We start from the raw sequence: 6,279 nt of genomic DNA, 5'->3' as shown, positions 1-6,279 counted from the left end.
AAGAGGTGGAGCAATGATGGGTTAAAGCCCCGCATAGAGCTTGATTGCGACTCACCAGAACTTTAACATGCGCTAGAGATGACCAAGTTGGAGACAAACCCACCCAAAAAATTTTTTTTCTTAAAATGTGGAAAATATTTAGATGTGAATGAAAAGAGCACACAATACAGTTCAAAACATCTTGTTAACTTTTCACTTCCTACTCAAAAAATGAGTGACGATGAACTTATCAGGAATAGGATGCCTCTTTAGCTTTCACTTCATGTATATCTGATGTATATCCATCATGAATAAAGCTAAAGCTCAAACTCTAAAAAACATGATTTCCTCCAATTTCGGCCACTCTGATAGATGAGGAAGATCACAAAGACTGACACTTAGCAACGCATCTGAGCCACAGACCATATAACGTTATATGATCTGTGATCTGAGCTGTGAAAAACAGGCAGGCAAGAGCCAAGAAGTAGTGCTCTCCTCGTACATTGCTGTACAGGCGAGCGCCCTCATTTTTTAGGTCCCCTAAAGTCCATGATAACCGAAAAATCACCCTTCCGGAATAAGGAATACAACCGCACGTATCATGGTAGCTGAGCGGTCTACCGTACCCGATAGAGGCACGACATGGTTCCCAGAGGGCATGGGTTCGAATCCTGCCTTCGGAGCAAACTTTAAGCACGTCTGGCACACTGATCGTGGAAGTCCCGGGTCATCCATCGAGTAGTTCTCTATGTAGATATCACGGACGGTATCCAACAAACCAACCGGGATCATTGATACATGGAAGAGTGCACCACAAATGAGGCAAAGTTTACCGCGATTCACTTCATGATTATCCATGATCTCATGCCAAGAAATAAGCGAGCCGAAGTCAAAATAGTCAGGGAGCCCGTCCGTTGCATTTAACGAAAGCGGCAATAAAAGATCAGCAGGAAAGAGCAGTGAGAGAAATCAAAGTACACAGAGAGATAATCAGTCACGGCAAATTATCATCTCCTATTTATCATCATAATTGTATGAAATACACCCTGATTCAAACAATTGGGCAAAGAAAAAAATTGGGTTGTATCTTTCTGCCCGCCACCTTAATCTGATTGCGCGGGAAAATTTGAATAAATGACTATAACTTAAAACGGATATAACATAAATTTGGGCTAATAGGGTTGCTATGTCATAGTTTATGAGCAAGAATAAAGTTCAGGTCATGCTAAAGCAAGTATACATTTAACAATTTAAAGGTCTCTCTGGCTAAAGACACGTCCAGTTTGGACAAGCCTTTTTTGGCCATAAGTATCAAGCGAAATGAGAATTTTGACGCCACTACGTATCTGATGAGTGCTTTCTTGGTTGGATTATGCCAGTTTTTTTTTCCTTACAATTAGTGGACGAGCTACGACCATGGGGAAATGCTCCTTTATCCTGTTCCTACTCCTTTGTTGGTCAGATCCTCCTAAAAACTACGAGTCTTGAGTACTCAAACCGAGGTTATGTCCAAACAACTCAAATTTCACAACATAGTAGAGGTTGGCAAATTAGTTAATTAGTTCCGAAACAGATGTCTGATCATACTCTTAAAAAGACAAAAGATAAGGTGCTCAATTTCAACCACAACGGAAAACATATAGTCAAACCCAAAAGAGCTCTTTCGAAAATTTTAGGCGAGATAAAGGAAAAATGGTTTTTTGGGGGACACCAAAAAGAAAGGAATTTTCAGGTTTTCTTCCAGGACAGGGAAAGCTAGAATGGAACGGCTGTTTAGGCAATCTTACGCACAATCGGGTTTGGAAGAAATGTAATAAGAATAAAAAGAAAGGTGCTTAGTTACCGTTAAAGGCTTCACTGTAGTCTCTCAAATCTATGTGAATATGTATCTGTCGGTTCTGATATGTAGTAGAATCAAGAACACATGTACACGAATATAGCTTGCTTATAAACTGTCCAATTGATTGAAGCGAATATTCAGTCCGTATACTCGAGCCAACCTGCTCACTCACGTCCCATCTAAGCCCTCAAGATCTCCCGAGTTCTTCAACCCAACCTTTGAGCATTTCCAGTAAGTTCCTCTTCTATTTGAGTTTTTACTGATTTCTAATTTTGCCAGAAAAACTGCAGAAATAAGCTCCAACTTAGTAATAAATGCAACGTGTTTAGACTCGTTTCCATTATCAAGATAGAAAAATATTACAGTTTCGACGACAAGGCTTTGAATCACCATGGCGCAAGGCTCGACCTATGAGCTGGAGAGGGCAAACAAAGAGATGGTGAGAAATGATGAGGTCGACCATGAGAAGAAGTTGAGATCATTCTCGGGACAACTGGGTGTTATCACGAGAAAATTGAACGCAGATCAAGCCATTTGTTGCTCGATCGGGATAACTTGCCTTTAGTCAAGGAAGAACTTGAGTTGGCCAGTGACAGAATAGATGAGTTTAATTTGAATGTGAAAACGAAGATCAAGCGACCAGATCTGCAAAAGAATGAACAGAGTAAGCTAAACCAATGGTTCGAAGAAAAGTCCAAGGATGTGATGAGCGCCAGGAAGGAAATTTCAGACTGGATTAGACTGGGCCAAGATTGTTTCGTAGACCCTGGGGACAGTGGATCTGGGCGGGGGTCAGTGCGATGTTACACGTCTGGTCGGTCTTCTATTAGATCCAAACTCTCGTCAGAAACGCGTATAAACCTCGCTAAAGAAAAAGCTCGCCTCGCAGCTGAAGAAGTTTTGGAGAGGGAAATGGCTGTTGTTGAAGAAGAAATGGCCTCCGCTGAGAGAAGGCGAATGCAAGCACAAGAGGAAAGGACATCGGCTGAGAGAAAAGCTCGTGCTGTACGCAATAGGGCTGAAAGGGTCCGGTTAACAAGGCTAGAGGAAGAAATGAACCATATTGACGATGCGCGAAGCCTGCGCTCGGGGAACAGTTTGGTGCAACGAGAAGCCAGTCAATCGAATGCTCAACCGCAGGCTCACATAATGCTAAATGACCAAATCAAGCTGTTGGCCGAAATGACTCTAAAATCACACTTGCCTAAATCCGAACCAGAAGTCTTTAATGGATCAGACATCACGCTGTTTGCTTCGTTCATTCAAGCCTTCGATCGACTCGTAACTTGCCACACTCAATCTCCATCCGAACGATTATACTATCTAGAAAAGTACACGACGGGAGAGCCCAGAGAGTTAGTTCGAAGTTGCTTGCATAGCAGTATGATACAATGGATCCTCAAACGGGCTATACTGAAGCGAGGGGCCTGTTGGAGAAAGAATATGGAAACGAATTTCAGGTTGCATCGTCCTTTCTCGCCAAAATTCAGATGTGGCCGGAGATAAGAAGTGATGATGGACCATCATTAAAAAGGTTCGCTATCTTTCTTCGTGGCTGCCAAAACTACTTGACAAACGTGAGTGCGTTAAGTCAACTAAACAATCCAACCCAGATTCAAAGTATTGCTAAAAAAACTCCCCTTGATGGTGAGAGAGGGATGGAGGAATCGAGCGTTCAATCTTTTGGAGCAAAATGGCATTGTGTTGTTCAAGGATCTAGCCATTTACGTTGGAAGACAGACCGATATTCTGTGTCTTCCAGTGTTCGGGGACATCAAAAATGATAGAGAAAGGCCATCCCTAAGCCAAAGGAGCACTCTGTCTATGGCAACAGGAACGCGACATGATCACACTGTAAGTGGTGAATTATCAACTTGTCTGTACTGCAACAAAACCAACCACAAGTTAACGGATTGTTTCCTCTTCATGAAGAGGGAGGACCCCGAAAAAACGCAATTCATAAGCGAGCATTGACTCTGTTTTGGATGTTTGGGCTATGGTCATATTGCTACAAACTGTTGGAATCGCTCCAAATGTAAAACCTGTGGATTTAACATCCGACTTGTTTGCATCGTGAGTGGAAAGGTGGAAGAAGTGAAGAGGAGACCGTTCTTGAAACCAATCGAGCTCGACAGAGAGAGACAAAGGAATGTGTTTCGGCTTGTTCTTTGAGTGATGACCCTTCAAATACCCTCGGGAGGCCCACCGTTGTGCCTAGATCTTCTCCAAGGGTTGCTTTATCGGTCATTCCAGTCAAAGTAAAATTACGAGGACAGACAAAGTTTGTGATTACTTACGCTGGGTTAGATAATTTTTTGAGTGATTGTTTTGTGACCAACGAGGTCCTTGAAAAACTTGGAATTCAGGGACAGAACACCGAAATACGGCTGAGCACGATGAACTGTAAAGATCAGAGAGTCCTAACAAGAGCAGCTCAAGGTCTGAAGCTAATGGATCTGAGTGAGGACGAAATGATCCCATTACCAGTGACTTACTCGAGACCCAAGCTCCCAGTTACAAACTCAGATATTTTTGGACCTGAGGATGTAGGAGATTGGACCCATTTGTCCGGCGTGCCATTCCTTCATGTGGATGCCGGCGTGGGACTTCTTCGTGGGGCAAACGCACCAGAAGCTATAAAACCCCTGGAAATAATCAGTGGCCCATCGAACAGTCCTTATGCTTCCAGACATCGCTTAGGCTGGGCTCTTAGCGGCCCGTTGAATAACCCTATGAACGGGAATCAAGTACATGTCAATCGCACTCACGTGGACCACGGGGACATCGGTAAAATGGTTCGCAACATGTACAACCTCGAATTCAGTAATTCGGGGTTGGATGAAAAGGGTACTTCAATTGAAGACAAGAAGTGGAAGGAAAAAATCGAAGCCTCCATCTGAACAAACACGAAAGGTTTCTACGCAATTGCTCTCCCATTCAGGGAGAGTACGGTTTTGCTGCCCTGCAATCGGTCTCAAGCCATCCAAAGAGTCGAGAGTATCAGAAGGAAGTTACAGAGGGATCAGAAGTTCAGAGAAGATTACTGTGGATTTATGAGTGACATGTTGACGAATGATTTCGCTGAGGTTATCCCACCGGAGGAGCTACGTCCCACAAATGCTAGGATTTGGTACATAGCACATCATGGGGTTTACAGCAAGAAAAAGAACACGATAAGAGTAGTTTTTAATTGTTCCCTAAAATACAAGGGAGTCACTCTCAACGATCTTCTTCTTCAGGGTCCTGATCTTACCAACAATCTTTTGGGGGTATTGATTAGGTTCAGAGAAGGAAGAATTGCCTTTACTGGGGACATAGCAAAGATGTTTTACCAAGTAAAGGTTCCATTGGCCGATTCCGATGTGCTACGCTTCTTCTGGTTTCCAAATGGTGACCTGACCTTGGAACCTCAAGAATATCGACTGAAGGTGCACGTGTTTGGAGCGGTTTCTTCGCCAAGCTGTGCAAATTTTGCTTTTCATCAAGCCGCTTGCGACACCCGTGAGGAAGTAAGTGAGGAAGCATTTTGAACCCTTCACGACTGCTTCTATGTTGATGATCTTTTGAAGTCTGTGGATAGTACTCGGGAAGCAATTTCGCTCATCTCTGAGTTGAAGTACGTTTGCAACAAGGGAAACTTCGATCTAACGTTGTTCAACTCTAACAACCGAGAGGTGCTAAATAGCCTGAGTGGGTCTGATTTGACAAAGGGGGTGCGAGAGTTGGACCTGGAATGGGAAGAATTGCCAACGTACAGGGCTTTGGGAGTGACGTGGAAAATTGGGTCGGACTCCTTTGGCTTTAACATGAAGGAGCAAGGAAAGATGGATTCAAGAAGGGGCATATTGTCAGCAGTCCATGCTATTATGGCGTATGAACTCGACGAGAGTTGGAAACCGAATGATCAAAGGGGAGCACACCACCATCAGCTAGCTGGTTAGCTGATCGCTGTGGTGCTGAATATCTGTGGTGTTTTCTGATATGATGGCGGAATGACGGGACTGTCTATAACTCAATGCAAGACCTTTGGAGTGGATGGCGGCAATCAAGGGCTTATGATCGGTGAATATAGTAAATAAAGTGCCTTCCACAAAATGGTGGAAATGTAGAATTGAGTCTTTGACAGCCAAAAGTTCCCAATCAAAAGCACTGTATTTGGCCTCTGCTTTTGAAAGAACGCGAGAGTAAAATGCCAATGATTCCCAGCCATTTGAAGACTTCTGCTCCAACACTGCACCCAATCCCGAATCTGAAGCGTCCGTGGTGATTGTGAGAGGGATATCTGAACGCGGAAAACCAACAATGTACGATTGGATAAGGTTGACTTTAGGCGTTCAAAGGCAGTATTATGTAATGATAACCACTCAAACGGAGCGTTCGGTTTCAGGAGATTTCTGAACGGATGGACAAGCATAGAACATCTTGGAATGAACCGATGATAATAATTAATGAGCCCAAGA

The 6,279-nt window shown here is 43.5% G+C and overlaps 1 protein-coding gene across 1 annotated transcript in view; it reads left to right on the top strand.

Annotated features, from left to right (window-relative positions):
• Positions 1 to 1,973: 1,973 nt before the first annotated feature.
• LOC131891382 (uncharacterized) overlaps positions 1,974 to 6,279 on the top strand; it is a 12,361-nt gene continuing 8,055 nt past the window's right edge. The window contains exon 1 of the mRNA XM_059240921.1: positions 1,974 to 2,050. The gene's annotated coding sequence lies outside the window, so the exon portion shown is untranslated. The remainder of the gene's footprint in view (positions 2,051 to 6,279) is intronic.

The sequence above is a fragment of the Tigriopus californicus genome, chromosome 12, assembly GCF_007210705.1.
Source record: "Tigriopus californicus strain San Diego chromosome 12, Tcal_SD_v2.1, whole genome shotgun sequence".
Lineage (NCBI taxonomy): Eukaryota > Metazoa > Arthropoda > Copepoda > Harpacticoida > Harpacticidae > Tigriopus > Tigriopus californicus.
The sequence above is the reverse complement of the archived record's forward strand: the minus strand, read 5'-3'. Positions and strand labels throughout refer to the sequence as shown.